We start from the raw sequence: 22,482 nt of genomic DNA on the forward strand, positions 1-22,482 counted from the left end.
AAACTCAATGATCCAATCTTCTGCTTCATCGATCCTGCTTTTGATTCTTTCTACTGTGTTCTTCAGTTCCGAAATTGTATTCCTCATTTCCTCTTGGCCTTTGCTGGTAGTTTCTATTTCCTTTTTCATGTTGATATAGTTTGTGGTGAGTTAATTGTAGCTCCCCTGTAGTTTCTGGTAGCCATTGTGAGCTCTTTGAATTTCCTGATAACTAGTGCTTTGAATTCAATATCTGATAGTTGACTTGCCTCTATTTCATCTAACATTCTTTCTGAGGCTTCCTCCTTTTCTTTCATTTGGGGATGGTTTCTTTCTCTTCCTATTGTTTGTGGGACTCTTCTTGTTTGCCTCAGCTTCTTAAATTGATCTGTTCTAAATCCCTGGGTTTGTGGTGTGAACTTCTGTGGTAGAATACCTGTGAAATTCATTGGTGCAGTCTCCTGCAGGTATCTTGTTGTTCTCTGCTTCTATCTACTTTGTGTGTGTGTGTGTGTGTGTGTGTGTGATCATTTGGAGGGGGAGGCAAAATGGTTTATGACAGCAGAAGAGTATTTTATGATATTTACAGTCACAGCCTGTAGAGAAGAGGTAGATGTGGGAGCCCGCCAGGCCACAGGGGACCAAGGACAGAGCCCCCACTGTGAAAACGGTGGCGGGACTTGGTTTCTGGTCCCTGGAGCCGGCGGGTATCTTGACATCTTCCGGACCTTCTCCTTCTCAGCCTTGAAGGAAAGAACAAGGTCTTGGTATGTGCATCATGTTCCAAAGAAGTGATAGTCATGAGGACACTGTTATCTGTGGGCTAATGTTCTCAGGATATGAGAACATCTTGCCCTCTTGATAGCCTTCGGGAGTGTACAAACTTTTGTAAAACAGCATTGTTCTCAGGCCACTGCAGTTCTGCATATAAGCCAGCAGTTCCTTGAATAAATTTGCCATTTGCCNGATTCTTTCTACTGTGTTCTTCAGTTCTGAAATTGTATTTCTCATTTCCTCTTGGCCTTTGCTGGTAGTTTCTATTTCCTTTTTCATGTTGATATAGTTTGTGGTGAGTTAATTGTAGCTCCCCTGTAGTTTCTGGTAGCCATTGTGAGCTCTTTGAATTTCCTGATAACTAGTGCTTTGAATTCAATATCTGATAGTTGACTTGCCTCTATTTCATCTAACATTCTTTCTGAGGCTTCCTCCTTTTCTTTCATTTGGGGATGGTTTCTTTCTCTTCCTATTGTTTGTGGGACTCTTCTTGTTTGCCTCAGCTTCTTAAATTGATCTGTTCTAAATCCCTGGGTTTGTGGTGTGAACTTCTGTGGTAGAATACCTGTGAAATTCAGTGGTGCAGTCTCCTGCAGGTATCTTGTTGTTCTCTGCTTCTATCTACTGTGTGTGTGTGTGTGTGTGTGTGTGTGTGTGTGTGTGATCATTTGGAGGGAGAGGCAAAATGGTTTATGACAGCAGAAGAGTATTTTATGATATTTACAGTCACAGCCTGTAGAGAAGAGGTAGAAGATCTTTAGGCTATATATAGTGTTAACCATAATCTTCAACCCAAGTTACCACTTTTAAGAAAGGATGGACAAAAGATAAGTCTCTTGTTGGGGAGGGAAGGCTTGTGAGTTGGATCTAGAAAGCAGTGAGGCTTCAGGCGGTCAGATTTTGAGGTAAAGTGAGAGTAAAGAATAGTCAATAGGTGTAGTGTGTGAGGAAATAGAGTTAATCACTACAGTAATAGAATTCAAGAACCTGTAAAGTGGGCTAAGATCCAGGAGATGTGCTGTGAAGTATTTACAGTTGTATAGAACACTTATTATTTATAATAATACTAGAGCAGCAATCATATGACAAACTCGATGTGATCTGTCTGAATAGGGGAATAGAACTTTGGGTAGTGTGCCAAAGGAAAACAAGTGGCGTGATGTGTAGAAAATTAGCAATACACTGTGGAGGAGAGAATAGGGGAAACCTGTCAAATAATACAATATAACCAGCCAAGAAAAAGAAGCCTATTCAAAAAGAGTAGGAATACAAAGATACTATTAAAATATAAAAGAAGTGATCCAAAATATACAAAGAACTCACATGACTCCACTCTAAGAAGACAAGCAACCCAATTAAAAAAGGGGAAAATGACTTGAACAGATACTTCTCCCAGGAGGACATACAGAGGATTCAGAGACACATGAAAAGATGCTCATTATCACTAGCTATCAGAGAGATGCAAATTAAAACCACAATGAGATACCACTTTACACTGGTCAGAATGGCCATCATAAACAAAGCAACAAACAACAAGTGCTGGAGAGGTTGTGGGGCAAAGGGAACTCTAGTTCACTGTTGGTGGGATTGCAGACTGGTACAACCACTATGGAAAACAGTATGGAATCTTCTAAAAAAACTAAAAATGAATATGCCTTTTGACCCAGCAATTCCACTATTAGGAGTATATCCTAAGAACCCTAAAACACCAATCCAAAAGAACCTATGCACCCCAATGTTCATAGCAGCACAATTTACAATAGCCAAGAGTTGGAAGCAACCTAGACGCCCATCGGTAAATGAATGGATCAAAAAACTATGGTACATTTACACAATGGAATTCTATGCAGCAGAAAGAAAGAAGGAGCTATTACCCTTTGCAACAGCATGGATGGAACTGAAAAGCATTATGCTGAGTTAAATAAGCCAGGTGGTGAAAGACAAATACCATCTGATCTCCCCTTTAACAGGAAGCTAAACAACAAAACAAACAAGCAAGCAAAATATAACCAAAGACACTGAAATACAGAACAGTCTGACAGGGACCATAAGGGAGAGGGGATAGAATTTCAGGGTAAAAGGGGAAGGATTTACAGGAACTAGTATAAAGGACACAAGGACAAAAACTAAAGGGTGTGGCAATGAGAAAGGTGGGGAGCACTAGGAGGTGGGTGGGCTGAGATGGGAGTAAAAGGCAGAAAACTGTACTTGAACAAGAACTAAATTTTAAAAAATAAAATAAAATATAAAAGAAGTGAGAATAATGAAAAAAATAATACAAATATGCAGCAGCAACTTGTGGCTTCTCTGCTATAGCAAAGTGAAATTTGTCTCTCTCTACTATTGGGATGCCCGTCTTTGGGTCCTACTGTGGCCTTTTCATGGTTCCGAGTTGTTTGTGTCTCTTGTGGGTAAAAGTAAACAATGCATCAAACAAACAAACAAAAAAGGCAAGAGAAGGGAGAAAAAAGTGATAAGTTTGGAAAGAAAAGAAGGACTAAAACAGGAAAAAAGAAAGGAGAGGAAAAAAGTATTGAAAGATAAAACAATAATAAAATTAAAACGATATAAGATTACTAAAAAAAAAGTTACTAAAGAAAAAAAGCATAAAGAAAAAAAGAGAAACATCCCTTGTTGGTTTCACATTGTCTAAACCGGTTTTTTGTTGTTGCAGCAGGCTGTGGGTCAATTGGTGTAGTCTTTCTGAGACTGCAGGCTGTAGTCAATTGGTGTAGTGCTCTCCCAAGAGCTAGCTAGCCTCTCCCCAGCGCTCCACGAAGGGGATCTAGGTCCTTTTCAGAGCACCTTCTTCTCTGTGGGTCCTCTCTGTGGGCTGGGGTGCAGGTGCACCCACACTAGCCAGGCTGCCAAACTGGGGTGTGGGCACCCATGCACCCGCCAGGCTGCCTGGGTCCCGCGGGATCTGGCATGATCCTTCTCAGTTCTGTGGAGGAACTCAAGTGCTTCGCCCCTCCTCTGGATCACTGCCAGGCTGGGTGGGAAGCAAGCCAAGCTGCCATCCCCAGAGAGCACCTCAGTCACTTTCCCCAAAAAACTTCTCCAGAAAGCCTGCCTCTCCGCCCAGCCCAATCCCCAGCTAGACCGGTGACGACAATGCGCTTCTCAATTCTCCTGGGCTGGCGACTAGAGTCCGCAGTTGAACACAGCCCTTTGTCCTTGTTACCCTCTCTGTAAACTCAAGCAGACAGGTCTCTGCCCAGTGTTGCCCAGCCTTGCTTAGACGGGGAGGGAGGGAGCAGATGACCCAGCTCTCTCCCAAGGACCCTGCAGCAAGCCCAAGGCTCCCAAAGAGTCTGCCATAGACCCGCCAGGTGCCAGGGCTCCTGAAAAGTCCATGGTAGGCGCCCCCTACACTGGTCACCTAGTGAGGCTGTTGGGTGCCGGGGCTCCTGTGGCAGACGCCCTCGGTGCTGGCTGCCGGCCAATGCCTCTCCTGACCGGGGCGGCAGCACCAGCGGCACGAAGGCTGCTAGGCACTGGCAGAGGGTGCTGGCCACCGCCGTTGCTGCTCTTGTCTTTACTCAGGTCCCGGAGACCCCACTGACCTGCAGCTGTCTGGTCCTTTAGCGTCTTTCACAATCTCAGGTCTCTTATTTTCATAAATGCTGGGGAACTGTTGGTTGATTGCGCTGTTCCTCAGTAGATCTGCCAGGAGTTTCTCCCATGTGTACAGGAGCTGGAATCTGCTCCGTCCCCATCTTCCACCCTCTTCCATTCTTTGACTTCTTGTAAGGATAGGGTTAGGTTGTTTATTTGAAGTGTTTCTATCTTTTTAAAATAGGCCTGTATTGTCATGAACTTCCCTCTCAGGACTGCCTTCACTGTGTCCCATGAGTTTTGGGTGGTTGTGAGTTTATTTCCATTTGTTTCCGAAACTTTTTGATCTCTTCCCTAATCTTATTCTTGACCCATTTATTGTTTAATAGCATGTTATTCTATCTCCATGAGTTTGAGTGTTTTGGGGTTTTTTTTTCCTTCAAATTGGTTTCTACTTTCAGTCCCTGGTGGTCAGACAAAATGCTTGATATTATTTCAATTTTCTTGAATTTGCTCAAGCTTGTTTTGTGTCCTAATATATGGTCTATCTTTGAAAATGTTTCATGAGCCTTTGCAGAAAAAGTGTGTACTTATTTTCTTTGGGATGAAAGGCTTTCAAAAAAAAAAAAAGAAAGGCTCTATATATATATCAGTTAAGTCCATTTTATGTGGGGCTTTGTTCAATGCAACAATATCTTTGTTGATATTTTGTTTGGAAGATCTGTCCATTTTTGACAATGGGGTGTTAAAATATTCTACTATAATTGTGTTGCTGTTAATATCTTTATTGAAGTCCTCTAAGGTTTTCTTTATGTATTTGGGTGCTCCTATGTTGGGTGCATCTATATTTACGATGTTTATGTCTTCTTGGTGGATTCTTCCCTTGAGTATTATTATGTAATGACCATCTAGGTCTCTTTCTATGGCCCTTTTTTTGAAGTCTATTTTGTGTGACATGAGTATTGCTATCTTGGCTTTTTTTTCCTGTCCATTTGCTTGGAAAATTTGTTTCCAGCCCTTCACTTTCAGTTGGTGTATGTCATTTGTCCTGAGGTTGGTGTCTTGTAGGCAGCATATGTGTGGGTCAGGATTTCTTCATTCTGCTATTCTGTGTCTCTTGATTGGGGCATTTAATCCATTTACCTTTAAAGTTATTATTGATAGGTACTTACACATGACCATTTTTCATACCTGTGTTCCTCTCTCTTTCACTGTTTTGCTTCCTGTTCTTAAATCAAACTCTTTAGCATCTCTTCCAGAGCTTGTTTGAAGGAGGTATAATATTCGAAGCTTTTGTCTGGGAAGGTCCTTATTTGGCCTTCCATTTTAATGACAGCCTTGCTGGGTAAAGTAGCCTTGGTTGCAGGCCTCTGGTTGTCATTATTTGGAATATTTCTTGCCATTCCCTTCTGGCTTGGAGCATTTCCATTGAGAAGTGAACTGCTAACCTTATCGGGGCTCCCTTGAATGTCATTTTCTGTTTCTCCTTTGCAGCCTTTAAGATTCTCTCTTTATCTTAGAATTTTGCCATTTTAATTGTGATGTGTTTTGACATGGCCCTCTTTGTGTTCCTGTGGATTGGCACTCTCTGGGTTTACTGGGTTTGTGTGATTTTTCCTCTCATCAAATTAGGGAAGTTTTCCATCATTACTTTTTCCCACAGGTTTTCTATCCCTTGCTCTTCTTTGTCTCCTTCTGGTATCCCTATTATATGGCTATTGTTACATTTCATATTGTCCTGCTTTCCTTTAATCTCTCTTCATTCTTTCTCAGCGTTTTTTCCTTTTCTTGCTCATTTTGGGTGTTTTTTTTCTACCTTGTTCTCCACCTCGCTGATCCAATTCTCTGCTGATGCAGACATCGGCCCGCAGTGTCTGTGGCATTGTGGATGAGATGAGGTAAATTCACCCAGACTACTAAATCCTGTGGAGAAAAAGGGATGACATGGCTACTCTCTCAAGGGGAGAGCACCTCGGGGTGGCCTAGCCATTCTCTCAAGAGAAGAGCACCCCAACCCTCACCTTAATGGGTTTTTATTGGCTGTCTAATAACAAACATCAAAGAAGGTTTTCATTCATTATACTTATGTTTGCTTTTGGTAATTACTTTTTACAGATAGCAATGGAAGGGATGTTACTACTTCTTATAGATTAACTAGGAAAAATGTTGCTAATGCAAGGGAATGATAAGTGTAACAGCTCTGGTTGCACTTCAGACCTTGGGAGAATTAGCACAGACTTCAGGAAGTTACTTTACAGATATGCAGCAAGTGTTTTCTGCCTGAACTCAGTGTAGAACAGCTTTAGCAAGAGCAAGTCACAAAGCAGCCTAGATATAATGCAGGCCTGATTTCCCACGGTAGAACTTCTTCACAGGCATAATCCTTCATACCCATTCACCCCCCACTGGTTTTCCACGTGGGTGTTGATCTCTATTTCTACATCTCGCAAGGCAGTTCCCTGCACTCTGCTTCATTTAGCCTGCAGTTGATTCCTTCTACTGTATTCTTCAGTTCAGAAATTGTATACTTCATTTTCTCTTGGTCCTTGTTGATAGTTTCTATTTCCTTTTTCTTGTTGATATAGTGTGCAGTGAGTTCATTGTAGTTTCCCTGTAGTTTTTGGTAATTCTGTGTGAGTTCATTGAGCTTCCTTATAACCATTGCTTTGAACTCAACATCTGATAGTTGACTTGCCTCTATTCCAATTATTTACAATAATAATAGAGCAACAATCATATGACAGAACCTATGTGATCTGGATAACAAGAATAGGAAGTATAGGACCTGGAGTAGTGTGCTATAGGAACACAAGTGAAATGAAAGACAGTACATTAAAAATGCACTATGAAAGAGAGAGCAATGGAAACAAGTCAAGCAGTGCAATTTAACCAGCCAAGCAAAGAAAACTAAACAGAAAGAAGAGAAATACAAAAATACTAATGAATGAAAGGTGTAAGACTAAAGAAAAAATAATTGTAGAAATGTACAATAACTTGCGAGTTCTCTGGGGTGGCAAAGGGAAATTTGTCTCACTGTCTCAGCTTTTGGGATGACCCCTGTCTGGGTCCAACTCTGGTTATCTTGCAGTTCCAGGTTTTATTGACTCACTTGTGCGAATTTAAAAAAAAAGAAGAAGGAGGAAGGAGGAAAAGAAAGGAAGAAGGAATAAAAAAAGAAAGAAAGAAAGTGAGGAAGGAGGAATTTTAAAAAATTTACTTAAAAAAAAAGCCGCCTGCTGGCTTCACACTGGCAAAGTCAGTTCCGCTGGCATTCCTGGCTGTAGCAGGCTGAGGGGGGTTTGGTTTTTCTTTTCTCCCTTCCTGAGCAACACTCCCACAGCCTCCAGCACAGTTCCTCAGTTCACTCCCAGGACCCCAGTGTCCTTCTGAGCCCTGTCTAGGCCTTTAGTCCACCAGTTCCCCTGTCCTGTGGTGCACCAATTAAGGACAATTCGCACACCACCTTCTCCCTCTTTGCTGTCCTAGGTGCTAGGGACTCTCAGTGCCCCTTCAGGCCAATTAAAGCTTCCCACTGAGTTAAGTTGTTCTGGGGATTACTGACTTTCTTAGCCCTGCAATTCTCCTCTGTGAGGGTGTCTCTGCCTTCCTCTTTGACAGCCAATAAGCCCTGCAGGGCAGGGGTGCTGTCTTGGTTGCAGATGCAGGGGGGTGCCTCTTCAGCTGCTTCCCCAGGGGTCCAGGGGTTTGGTGTGCAGTGGGTCTGGGCTGTGGGGTCAGGTACACATTGTCCCAGGCCTGTGGTCCCTCAGGTTTGGGTGCACACCCTTCCTAGAGCTTTGAGTGTCAGCTCATGACCTTCTTCACCACTGAGGGAGTGCCACATTGCTGGAGATGGGTAAAACGTGCAGGAGGACAGACCAGCTGCTGCAGGAGAATTCCCCAAACATAAGTGTCTCTTTTTTCACTTTTTTGTTTTGAAAAATTCCTCCTGATCAAGCCTGCTGCTCCATACAAGGGCCCAGCCTCTCACAAAGCCCCACTCTCTAACCAGACCAGGGACTATCTGGGTCAGAGCCTGTCATAGCCAAACTGTCCCCAGCTGACATCCAGAGTCTCCATGGGTGCACACAGCCCCCATGTTTCTGCCACTTTGTCCTTATTCTCCTCCCTGTGACTTCAAACAACCAGGTCTCTCCCAGTGTTGCTCAAACCTTTTTTGGCAGGGGAGGGTGCTGTTGGCCCAGCTCTCTCCCAAGAGTTGTGTGGCAGACAAGGCAGGCACTGGACCTGGGGTTCCAGCCACCCTGGTCCCTCACTGGACCCAGGGAACTTTTTGTCCTGAAGCACTCTCCTTACCATTTGATTTTTCAATGTCTCTACTATTTTTTATGTCCAGTCTTCACATATGTTGGCTGGGGGTACTGTTGGCTGTTCATTTTGTTCCTTAGAAGATTGGCTTCACCCGTGTTCAGGGGGCAGTAGACACTGCTCCCACCTATTTCACCACCATCTTCTCCAATTCCGGAAAAATCTTATAAAATGATTGTTTCACCAATTTCCTCATGTAAGAGATGATCAGGATCCGCCACTGTCAGGGTGAGAAGAGAAGTTCTCCAGCTTGTTTTTGACAAGATATTTGCACAACTTCAAATGGATTTTGAAAGGGTCTGTAGATCTCTAGCCGTGCTGTGTTTTAGAACACAGACATTCACTTGCCTGAAGACTGGCCCTGCTCTGAGAGAAAGCCCACTGTTCCTGGTGCTCTGGAAAGGGAGGAAGCACTTGCCTAGTTGTTCCCCTCACTTCTGGGCTCCAGCTGAGAGCTGGCTTTCTCTCTGACCAGAACAGGAGGGAATGAAAGCCAGAAGCAGTCACTCTCCATGTTTCCACTGGGGCCTCCCATGCCTGTAGCTTAAAGTCCCCCTCAAAGATGGTTACAACAATAGAAGTCTATACTATTGATGCAGAGGAGAGCATATTGTTGCAACAATAGCAGCAGATTTCCTGGTAGTTTATTAAATTCAGAAAGGAAGGGGAAGAGAGGTGTCAAGAATGATTCAGAGTTTACAAGAATGGGAAAACTGAGAGCAAAACAGGACCACTGAAACCAAGGGGCCAAACTGAAGTGCTATAAATGCTGGGGAAATTGTATGGATGCTTCTGATGATATTATGTGGCATAAAGTCAAAACCATGTTCATAAAAGTCGGAAATGAAGCTAGAGTGGTTCCATTCATTATGTTGATCTTGAAGCTCAAGGGATAGAGATCTGATATTACAGCAAGATATTTTGAGAAAACTTTGATCCTAATCGAGAGTAAATTTGGTCTTAGGATGTTGACTCTTTGCTGCTGTCCTGGAAACTGTATTAATTTATTCCTTATCTGTCGACCTTTCAGATTGAGTTTAACTTTTAGAGTGCAATTAACACAGTTTCAGTGGTACTTTCAGTATGCTTTAAATGAGCAAATTAATTCTGAAAATGATTGTCTGCATTTTTTTATTTCAGAGACCAGGAGAGTGCAATATCACCCAGTGATTCTACACACATCATTGTTTGAAGGGACATGAAAAAAGGGGCTGTGGAATGAGAGGAAATTTGATGCATGGGGACCTGAAGGATGGAGTGGGGACAGATGAACAGATACACATGATGAGAAGTTCATATGTATCAGGGGTCACTACACAACGAGTGGTATTCTTAGCACTAAGCATAGCAATGTAATTTGATCTTCAGGAGCCCACTTACATAATTATTATATTTTAATTATCATATATTATATAAACTATTAATCATTATATTTTAAACATTTTAAATTGATTGTAGAGAGAGAGGAAAGGCAAGAGAGTGAGACATAAATTTGTTGTTCAATTTATTTATGCATTCATTGGTTCACCAAACCAGGGAGGAAGCTGCAACTTTGGTGTGTCTGGACTACAGTCTAGTTCACTGGGCTACCTGGCCAGGGCAAATAATAATTAGGAATAGTTTTTTTCTCATAACAAAAGCCAACGTACAGAAAAGGTAGTTTTCTCCTAGGTTGCTTAGTTGAGATGGTCTGACCACAGACATGCCATGACAACTTTCTGGGGAGGTATTGCCTTTGCCTGGCTTGATAAATTGGCAGTAAAGTCAGAAGCTGGAGAAATTGTCTCCTTGGAGACAGTGTTGCTTTGAGTGCCAAGTGGTAACATGAGACCCAACATCAGGAAAATCGACATTCTCCTCCCATTTCTCAAAGCCAAAGGAAAGCCCTAGGCTTTGGGTGGGAAGGTTCTGACATCAGAGCTTCTCCACTGCCATGGATAAAAATAAGTCTATCAAGACATGATCTACTTGGGGAGGAAAGGTGACCAACGCCTCAGAAGACAAGGGTCTCAAACACCTCTTTCCCTGCATCTGTATTGAGTTCAGCTCACACACGGATACACACTATGCAGGTAAATGTCATCAATTACTGACCAAAAAGCTGCATTCCTGAAAAACTGACATCATTTACTGATAATAGTTGAAGAAACACTGGGATTTTCTTGGAAGTCACCGTTGGCTTTAGCTCAAGTGTCAGATTGACACCAACAGGGCAGAACATGCTTCAAAGGAAACAATGTATATTCTTTCTCCTGCCAGATTTGTCCCTGGGAGCCCTTTGTTGTAGTAAAAGGCCACAGCTGCCTGTGGCATTGTTTTCAGGCTGAGTCAGGCAAGGAGAGTAAAGCAGCCAAGGTTTTAGAACACTTTCCAGATAGAATCAGGACTCAGGCTAAGACAAAAACCAAGGGGCAAAAGTCTTTCTACCCCTTATCCTTAGTCCCCTAAGTCCTTCCTTGATAACCCTTCATGGCTGTGCCTGTCTTATGTTGTCCATCCCTTAAGAGACCTTACCCATTATTGACTAACCAGTCATTGCCCTGGGCCAAGCATGGAGATACAGGCAAAGAAGGGGCTGCCCTCCTGCCAGGAGGAAATGTTCTGTCTCCTTAGTGGCTCATGGCTCCAAGGCCTTTTCATTCATCCCTAACAATGGGACCCTTTTGCCCATTAATGTGGCCGCAGTCTCTGAAACCAGGCAGGATGGCTCCCAACACCTTAAACCTTTCAGAAGCTCCACACCCAAAGAGCACCTAGAGTCCTTCAGTTCAGGAGCCTTCTCAGGTGCACATGCACAGTAAATTCCTTGAGAAATAGGAATGGTTGGATTAAGGCCTTTATGGCCTTAACCTGGATCTTGCTTGGTAAGCCCCACAAGACTGAAAGGATGAGCAGTTAGAAACTAGACAAGTGTTAAGTTTCTGCACTAACTCAAAGAAGGGTTCCAAGCTAGCAAAGCTCAGAATACTGCAACTTAATTGTACCTCACAGGTAGGTGAGGTCTGCAGATTTGCTGAAGGAGTGAAGACTGAACATTCTGAAGATAAATATTCTTTGTGCTTTTACTCTATTATAAGTACCAAAACCTGTTCAGAGGAAGAAATGAGAGGACATTGTCCATCAGAAACAGAACCTTACCTTAAATATTGAGTGTTTTGTGGGGGGGGGGGGCTTTTTACATCTGAGTTTCAGTACAAAGCAGCCTGAGCNGCAAAGCTCAGAATACTGCAACTTAATTGTACCTCACAGGTAGGTGAGGTCTGCAGATTTGCTGAAGGAGTGAAGACTGAACATTCTGAAGATAAATATTCTTTTTGCTTTTACTCTATTATGGTAAGTACCAAAACCTGTTCAGAGGAAGAAATGAGAGGACATTGTCCATCAGAAACAGAACCTTACCTTAAATATTGAGTGTTTTGTGGGGGGGGCTTTTTACATCTGAGTTTCAGTACAAAGCAGCCTGAGCATTGCTTTGTTTCTTCTGTCTTTCTGTAAATATCATCCTTTGATGACATGGGGACCCTTCCCTTGGTGAAGACTGAGGACAGGTGGTATAATATAGTAATTACACAGAGAGGAGGAGAAAGCTGATGAAGGTTTTTCAAATTTCTACAGATCTTTTTGGAATGGCTCATCCAATTTCTTACCTTCAAAATGTTTGTATCCAGTCTAATAGGCCCTCAATAAATGTTTATTCAGAAATGAAATGAAGAATTTCCTTTGATCTGTTGTTCACTTAGACCTTGGACTAACCCTGAATGTGTGGATGTAACAGCTGTCTCCCTCTAAAGATGCATTTGATCTTAGGAAAATGACCCACTTCTCAGGGCCAATGATCCTATACTTGAGACCAAGTTCCCTTTAGCATTGACTGTGTCTCATGCTATTTTTCCATTGGCCAGCTCCTCAGTGATACTGCCTACTGCCAACAGCTATCCTGCCAGCACTGGTGCCCTCAGTGCTGCAGTGTGGTGGGACTACACTGGAGGAGGCTGGAGTGAGAGGTATAGTATGGTTTCCCTATTTCTTCTCTGCTTGATGGGGCTGTAATATGGTCTGGGATGTTTTCTGTTTACATCACACTATGCATTATTCTTTGTTGTGACATAATTGAAATTCTGTCTTAATAGTCTGGTGATATTGCTATTTTCTCAAGTCACAAGTTATGCCGTAAATAAGAGCACACTCAAACAGTATGCTGGGAACTTTTTCAAATATTTCAAGTATTTCAAGTATTTCACTAAAATACTAATGCTAACTCAATGACAATCCAGGAGGCTTACTACCATTATATATTGATACTTTTTTAGCAGCTTTCAATTATATTGTTTAAGAACCAGAAATTAAAACAGGCAGGCAGGAGATTATTAGCTCCATAAAAATTGAGATTTAGAAAATTTAAGAGCATTGTCTAAATTCTTATACTAAAAGAGAAATTCCTGATCCATTTATGTGCCTTTTTTAAACAAAATGTAAAACAGATAAAGAGACGAATAAATAAACACATTCATACAGGCATTTTCAGTCCCTAATAGTTCTTAAAATATACTTCAGAATACTTCTTAAAGATGGTCAGAAATATTATCTTCATTCTATATATACATCAGGAGACAGTTTGGATAAGATGGAAATGAAATAATTTGCCTAACAGCGTATTAACAGACAAACTGGTTTTGAAGATCACGTTCTTCTAAATGATGTACTGAGAAAGAAGAATATCATTTCAGACACACATAAGTGCTCCAAATGAAATAAAACAGGGTGACATGCTGCTATACAGTGACTGGGACAGGACCAGCCAGCACTGGCCATGATGACCTCAGAAGACCTTTGACTGACATCAGAGCTGCGACCCAAAAGCCAGGTGAGAGGGGCTTGTGCCTATTCAGGAAAAGTGGACCCAGTGTATTCGAAGTCCTGGAAGGGGTCAAGACTGCTAAAGAAGGGAACAAAAACCAGTCTGGCCCTGGCTGGTGTAGCTCAATGGATTGAGCACAGGCTGCCAAGCAAAGGGTCCCTAGTTTGATTCCCAGTCAGGGCATAAGCCTGGGTTGTGGGCCAGTACCCCAGTGGGGGCCACATGAGAGGCAGCCACATTTTTATGTTTCTCTCCCTTTCTCCCTCCCTTCCTCTGATTCTAGAAATAAATAAGTAAACAAATATATCAAAAATAAGAAAAAACAATGTCAATGTTTTTCTCCTCATAGCACTTAGAATAGTCTGAAAAAATGTTTCTTGTGACATTATGAAATGTCTACTACCCCTACAAGAATACAAACTCCAAATCACCATGAACTATGCTTCACTCTGTTTACTATTCTTTCCCAACACTAGCACACTGTCTGGGAGATAATAGGTGTATAGTAATATTATTGAATCAAAGGAATAATATATTGGGTGTACGAGATGCTCTCCAACCCAACTCCTGACTTTGCAGGTGAGTTAATGGACAACCAGCAGAGGTGAAAAGTTTTACAGGGGGAACGGGACCAAGCCTCGACTTTTGGCTGATGAGCCACTGATTTTTCCCCTGCAGCGTCTTCCCCTCTGCTGCTTCAATTTTCATGAACCAGTTAAGCTTTTAAAAATTACAGGTTCTTCCACACAGAGTGACTTGCTTTCTGAATTTCACATTCTAAGGTCATATTTGAAAAATGTTTGCATCCTGTGTTTCCAAGTTTAAAAAAAAGGCAGAGAAGGAAAGAACGAAGAAGAAAACCCAGGAGAATATGTTTTTTTCTCTAAGCATTAAAACCAATATGACACTAGAACTCACAGCAAAAGGGAACAAAACAAAACCAAACCTGATGTTTAAATGGGCAAAATTTGAACAGATATTTCACTAGAAGCCACTTTGAAGGTTCCTAACACAAGAAACAACATGGGACAATTGGTTTGTTTCTAGGGTTAACAAAAGACCACTGGAAGGTTCTACGAAGGTGGAGGATAATAACTGAATTTAATGTAATTTCATCTTCTTTAAACCAGCCAGCTCAGCAGCTGTGGCCTTATGCATCTCCACATTAACCTCTAGAGAAGGTAATTTTCCTCAGTGATTCTGTTTTTCTGTCTTGACAGGATGGCATTCTGCTGCCATTTCAGCAGTGTGACGGGGAACAGCCTCACACTGTCCTGATAGACTGTGTGCCAGTTTGCTAGGTCTCCATTACACAGGACCGCCGATCACGTGGAAGGTGGCTGCTGACACCTGGCTCAGTACCCATCATTTTCTCTGTAGAACTCCAGCCATGACATCATGGAAGAGGGGGTGCCTGAGACCCACTATAACATCTACAGGGTCAAGGTACAGGTGCACCAGACTGAAACAACAATCCAGCAAATGTGTCAGGTGAGAGCTGGGTCGGGGATTCTCCACACCCAGGAACCCAAGGTGACCTGACAGGGACCCCTAGGCTCAAATGTGGGGATGGCCTCTCCCTGCCGCTCCCAGTGCTCTTTCTGAAGTTTCCATCTATCGCATGCACATAGGAATCTGAACCTCCCCATTCTCCCAAAAGCCGCACGAGTCAGGAAAAAATACATTCCTCACATGTTTGTGTAAACATTAGAAAAAAATTATGTTACACTTCATAGCAGAGCTTGTGAACATAGCATTTTGCAGTTTTTGTTGACTTTCCTACCAGCCCCAAGATACTGGTGGAGAAGGCACCCCCCTCTCCTTGCAGAACTCCAAACTTCATACAACATCACACTGGATTAGGGGGAGTTGTACATAAAATTCAGAGAAACTCAAATATAGGATCATTTCTCTACAACTTTTCACTTCACACCCCAGCACACACCATTGTAATCTGGCCATTAGGAAATGTGATCTCACTCATTATACATAGTATCTCATAAAAGAGGTGGTTTCAACAGTGTCCAGTCATTCACTGGTGTTGCACTTTGATGTTGCACATTATTCAGTTCTGCTTCCACTTCAGCAGGGCTGCCAGGAACGTCCTTACTGCATCACAGTACACTGTATCAGTTTGCCAGGGCTGCCTTATGGCCCAAGCACAGGTTGTTTGGAGGGTTCCTGATGCTTACTGGCTTGGTGCAATGTTTGTCTTTGTAGATTTTCAATGAAAACATCCTGGAGGAGCTTCTGAATGGCTTGAAATACTCTACCATGCTGGACAAGGGGAAGGTGCTTCAGTCCCCTGACACCAGCACATATTGCACTGAGGTGAAAGCCAGCTCAGGAGGGTCCCCACACCCATGACCAAAAGATTGCATTCAGGTGCCCAGGAGCACACTCAATGTGGGGACTCCTGCAGGGACCTCCAGTGGTATTTCCTACACTGACCCACAGTGCCATACACACAGGAATCTGGACCTCATCTTCTTCCTCGTGCTGCAAGAGAGAGTACAAAGAAAATACTTGTTATAATAGGAATATTCAGAAACATATTTTTTCATAGTAGACCAAAAGCATATCTGTGTTCATCTTATTGTTTTTTAATGTATTGTGTTTGTTTTAAACTACCTGATACCCATGTCCCACAGAGCAGTGATTTCAACAATCTTTGAAGACCATCTCCAATAACGGAGGTTGTTTGCCACAACAATGCAGCCTCTCAGTGCTGGTAGAAATGGTGTCATTCACCTCAGATGCCACGTCAGCAGTCCTGCCAGATCAGCAGTGCTTAAGTGTGTCCCGTGGAACTGTGTATATGCCAAGGATGCCGTCACATAGGACCCCACTGGGTGATGTAGAAAGCAGACACTTAATTTTTCACAATTTCAGAGACTATGAGTTGGAAGCAGAGCTATAGGCATCCTAGTTCCAATTCACCAATTACTCCCAAATCCATATGTGGCTGTCTGTACCTCTGGGTCACATGCAATTTCTTCTGTGCTCCCTTGTCTCCTCCCTGTCTCTTCTAAGCTCACTGCACCTATTGGGATAAGATTCACATCACTAAATTTTTTGACCTCAATAACCTCCTTTAGGGCATACTTGAATAGGCAGATTTTAAAGTTCGAGGGGTTCCTAAGACATGGAATTCGGATGGCACCCTTAAAACCACAATGTTTACCTGTGCTATCATCAGCTGGAAGGACCTGCACATATAAAATGTTACAGCCACAGCCAAATTCCAAAATGAAAAGTCTATACCATGAAAGTACCAACAGAACTCATTTGATGGTGACTGCTACCTTGCACCCTCTGATTGTTTCTCATTCATTTATATTTAGAGCAATAGGGGGAAATACAGACTACTGCAACTGAACAAAAATTAAACACAAAAAGAAAAAATTACCAATCTGATTATAACGTGCCCAAAGCAATCCCAGTGTTCCTTGGCTATCATTTGTCCCCAGTGGACTTTGACCCATCAGTCAGCCTGTATCCATCCACAGGGATTGGACCTACCTGAGTCATCTGCTCAGATTCCTGCCTGCTGACTAGCTTTCTCCAGTCAGGTGTCACCAGGCGTTTGCCCCTGTTCTCTTTCTCCATCTCAAAAATGACTTTTAATGTACCAAAAAAGGAATTAAGTGTCATTTTGGAAATCACTGGTTTTCATAGACTGTGACTATCCATCTTGTACACACTTCCCACGTAGGCAGGGACAGTGTTCCCCAACATTTCAATCCATGTCAGGAGCAGATAAGTCTCATGTAGCTAAGAGGAAATGCCGTGCATCCCTAGCTTTAGACAGTTCTCAGTTCTACCCTGAGTGACCTTGAGCAACCATTCGACATGCCTAAGCCTGAGTGATTTCATCTCTATAATGACAGTGCTGTTTGATGTTTCATGGGTAGAAAGCTCTTCATGAGACTATGATTATGCAAAGTCTGCTACTCCTCATGTTCCAAACATGCCTAGAAAGGAACAACTAAATCAATACTTTCCTTCTACCAAAAAGTGATGGTACTTTGAAAACCTACTAATAAAACCGTATATCCCATGGATGCTCCTGCCCCTTCTCTTGCACAAGTCCCTGATGGGATGGCAGTTTTAGATGAGCTCCAGACCTCAGTCCTCCTGGTGATTCATGGTGATGCCACTGAATAGATGTCTATCCTGGTCCCACACAGGGTGGAGCAGAGTTCAGGTTCAAATTGAGAGAAGCCTGCCAAATGCGGACCCTCCGGGGAGGTGCAGTGAAGAGGCTGGCAGAGTTCCTGACTCCAGCTGTTCTGGGTGGAAACATCTCCCACCTCTCCACCTCAGGACCATGCACTCCTACTTCTCCCCAGCCCCAATGCTCCTAGAAGATCTGCTACGTGGGTGAGCACATGCCCCCTTTTCGGCATAGCTGCGATTCTGCCCACTGCAAGCAGTGTGCCATATACATGTCACCACATCTCCCTGTGTCTCAGTTAGTTCCTTTGAAATGAGGTGTCACAAAGGACAAAGCTCATTATGTTCTCAGAGGGACGACTGTGGGGAAAATCCAGGCAAGTCTTAGTTGGCACCTGGCCCTGCAGACATGGCTTTTGGATGTGTTGTAGCAGTTCATGGCAATTTTTTTTTTCCTCTCCACCATGGAGCATCTCCTGCTTCACCTGTTGTGGTCTGTGGCATTTCTCAGCTTGGAAAAACAAAGGGAAAACAATCTTTCAAGGTATTGTGGAAAGTACTTCACTGATCTTTGCACTTGTCTTTGGCATTGCCCTTTTAGGAATCTCTGGAGAGAGCGAAGTTCCCCAGGCCCACTCAAGTATATGGGATGATTCTGTTTGGACTTCATTTATTTGACAATGTCTATGAAGCACCTAGCACAAGTAGGTCCAACTAGACACACTTAGCATAACTTGGTGAATGAAGCAGATACAATCCCAGGGCCTCTCTTCTACTCAATTAATCAGTCACTCACAATAGATATGTTTGTCAAGTCCTGTCCTTTATCCATAGATCTGATACAGTCAGGATCATCAGGACACCTGAAGGACTACTTGCTTATAATAACAATGGACATTCATACAGGAATCAAATACAAATGTGGGTGATGTTTGGGTCCACAAGGCAGACATCGTGTGTTGAGAGCACCCTGGTGGTAGCAGGGAGGGTCTGGCACAAACAAGATCTTGTAGATAAGATTCCCCAGGGTGGCCTGAGCTCTGGTGGCTTCTATCCCTAGAGGACAGAATGAAGAGAACTGTGGATGGGGCCCCAGGACTCACACAACTAGAAGGAGGCTGGGCTGTGATCTACCCTAGGGCCCCCAAACCACCACAGTCCACTCCCACTCAGCCTGACCTTCCCAGAGTCGACTCTCTTCATCACCATCCCCAGGCTCTAAACAGGAGATGTGGTCAGAGCCTGCTCAGCAATCTACCTCAGATCTCAGTCTAGAGGAGCATGTGCTTGAATGGTTGGGATAGGTAGGGTATAGACCTTAAAAAGAAATGTTATTGGAAAGAAAAAACTCACAGGTGTTCCATGCTAACACTGCTGCATTGCCAAGCCTACTCCTTCCAGGATGGCCAGACAGGGGTCAGGATTAGCAATGAGCTGTCCCCTGGTTGGCCATGGGCATGCACACAGGCCCTGTTTCAAACAAGATTGCCTTGGGATGGTGCATTGAAGGAGGATTCTAGACTGTGTCTCTCCTGCCCATTTGCATCTCCCCAGAGCCATGGCTTCTACAGTGGAAACCTGGTCAGACCAGGTGCAAGGCTTTGGCAAGCTCCTACATTTATCCTTGTTCCATCTGAAACAGGCCTTGTTTCCGGTTAACGTCCCCACTGCACATCAACTGTTCCAGGCCCACATTCTTCGTGTGGATCTGGAGTATCCAGAGCCCCAGGATGTAACACCAGAAAGTGAGGGAAATGCAGTCTGGGCAGATGATCTGGGAAGGGGTTGTTCATGGGCAGGAGTTCCCTTAAATGCAGCAGCAACATTCCTGTCTCTGGAAAGGCAAGTGAAAATCAAGTATGTGTTTAAAACAGTTTTTTTTACTGATTCTTCATTACCACCTACAGAGCTAGGATGCACTGCACAAATATGGGGATGATCTGCTCAAGGGCTAGTGCCTTTCTCAGCTAGGGGCCTCGCCCTGGCAAGACAGGGCACTAAGCAATACTAGAAGCCAGGATGCAGGCAACTTAGCAACCAGCAGACACTCAGGGAACTGTTGAATGATTTCAATTACTCTACCTCGCTCGACAAGTGGAAGATGCCGGAGGCCTATGACACCAGGCAGTTCGGCTCTGAGGTGAGAGCTAGCAGAGATGCGTCTCCATACCCATGTCCTCGAGATTATGTTACAGGGCCCTGGAATAGACTCAGTCTGGGAGCTTCCCAGGGACCTTTAGTTCTTTTCCCAAGTAAAATGGTCTCTGTACCTCCACCTCTCCCTGCATCTTCAAGTGTTGTAAAATGAAAATATTGTATTAATAAGAATATTAGGATATCTATATTGTTTTATTTCAGAGTAGACAACAAACCTTTTTGTGTTTTTCATGACCTTTTTTGTTTCTTCGCTTGTGTTTCTGCTTTTTTTTTAGCTAGTTGTCCCAGGCATTCTGCCAAACTGTCAGGGGGAGTGTTCTTGCAGACTTTCTCATATAATGCAGGTTGTTTGCCAGAGCAATGCAGGCTCTCACTGCTGCTGGACATGGTGCCATTCACTTCAGGTGCCACATCGGCAGTGCTGTGGGGATCACATAACAGTGTTCATTGATTCAAAAATTTGCTGTGGCTGCCATAACATTGGATCCCACGAGGTGGTGTATAGAGCACACAATTTTCAACAATTCCAGAAATTAGTAGTCAGAGGTGAGGGTGTCGGCAAGGATGGTTCCTTTGGAGGGGTTTCTCTCTTGTTCATACATGGCCATCTTCTAACTCTGTGTCACTTGGAATCCCTTCTGTGCTTCCATGTGTCCTCCCCTCCCCTTCTAAAGGCAATAGTCGTATGGGTGAAAGACCCACATCACTGAATTCGCTTAACCATAATTAGTTGCTTAAGGACTGCCTGAAGTGAAGACCAGAATTTGTGAGGGGAATCACCCACAGTGGGAACAGCCAGACAAGCCACCAATGACACCTACAGCGGCAATGGGCTCACTCTTTGCACAAGTCCAAGGACTTCATCACACATTTGGCCGATGGGATTTCTTATGCCATCAGCCGCTACGAGGGACAAGGGTACCAGGCCAAGGACACCATCCAGTACAGGTCTGAGCTGAGAGACAGATACACTCAGTGCCTTACCATAAATGAGGGGGGATCATAATGCAGACACAAATCTGGGGCCTAATTGTTTCTTGCCACTGGCAAGATTATCTGTACCTGAAAGCCTGTTAACTAATTTTCTGGTAGGGTAGAAGTCCAGGCCTCACATAGGTTAGAAAGGTAGAGAAAAAAATTCTTCATATTTCCATGTTGATTATTTTGATTGTTGAACTACCTGTAATGTGTATCCTCTGAGTAGTCAGCTCTACTGACATTGAACCTGTTCAAGTCTGCATCTCATCACAGATACAGAGTTCTTTTTATGAACAAATAAACAAATAAATGAGGGATATGTTCACATCTTTGATACATTCATCTGTATCTTGGCATCTCACAGAGCATGCAAACCATTTTAAGCCAACAGGGTCAACCGCTGTGGCATTATTCACCTCCCTGTTCTCATATAAAGACAATAAATTTCCTGAGTGATTCAGCCTTTTAGTGTTGTTAGACCCTGACATGATGTTATTCTGCTGCATTTTAGCTGGGTGACCTGGTCCATCTGCACTGTGTCCTGATGGACTGTGTACTAGTTTGCTAGGTCTGCCATTACATGGGACAACAGAATGAGCAGAGTTCATAGTGCCTTCTGGCTCAGTACTGAGATCTGTTTTGCAGAGGTTTACTGGTGACATCGTCGACCAGCTGACCAATGAGTTCCACTCCAGCTACTACCAGGACATAGTACAGGTGCACAAGGCCAAGACAATAGTCCAGTGCTGGTCTAAGGTGAGAGCTAGGCCAGGGAATTCTTCTCACTCAGGAAGCCCAGAAGATGTGAAAAATCCAAGCATCTAGACTGAAATATGAGGATGGCTTCCTCAGTGCCCTCCTAAAAATTTTTATAAAGTGTCCCACAATCTCATACACAAAAGAATCTGGACCTCCACTTCTCCCACCAGCTACCTTGGACAGGTAAATGACACTGCTCAAGTATTTGAAAGAGAAAACAATGTTACGCTTCCCAGTAGAGCATGTGAACATTTCCATTTTGCTGTTTCATTATCTTTCCTACCACCCCAAGTTTCTGGTGGATCAGTCAGCACACATTTCTCTGGAGACCTCCAGGTCTCACAGATGAAAACATGGATTGGGGGGTATACACAGAAATGTGGGAAAAGTAAAATGTTGGATTATTTTCTTCAAGTTTTCACTTCACAGACTAGGGCAATCCATTGTAATATAGCCAGGTAAAAGATGTCACCTTATTCATCTCAATATTATCTCTTAAAAGAGGTAGTTTCCACAGTATTCAGCCATTTGCTGATTTTGCACTTTGAGGTTATTCAATTCTGCTTGTACTTCCTCAGGGCAGGCAGGAACATGCTCACTGTGTTCCATTAAGTGTATCAGTTTGTCAGGGCTGCCATCAGGATGAACCAGAGGTTGTTTGGAGTGTTCTTGATATCTACTGGCCTAGTACAGGCTTTGTCTTTGTAGAGTCTCAAGGAAGACACTCTGGAGGAGCTTGTCAATGGGTTTGAGTACCTTACCTGGCTAGACAAGGGTTAGGTACATGAGGCCACTCACACTAGCACATGTTATACAGAGGTGGGAGCTATCTCTGAAGGGTCTCCATACCCATGACCTGGAGTTTCCATTCTAGTGCCCATGACCAGACTCAGTCTGTGGTCTCCCTCAGTGCC

General features: G+C 43.4%; 1 pseudogene; it reads right to left on the bottom strand.

Moving 5' to 3' along the window:
• LOC118979334 (protein SET-like) overlaps positions 1-21,471 on the bottom strand; it is a 65,899-nt pseudogene extending 44,428 nt beyond the window's left edge.
• Positions 21,472-22,482: the final 1,011 nt, after the last annotated feature.

Source organism: Sturnira hondurensis, unplaced genomic scaffold (assembly GCF_014824575.4).
Source record: "Sturnira hondurensis isolate 20B ecotype Veracruz unplaced genomic scaffold, ASM1482457v3 Scaffold0022258, whole genome shotgun sequence".
NCBI lineage: Eukaryota > Metazoa > Chordata > Mammalia > Chiroptera > Phyllostomidae > Sturnira > Sturnira hondurensis.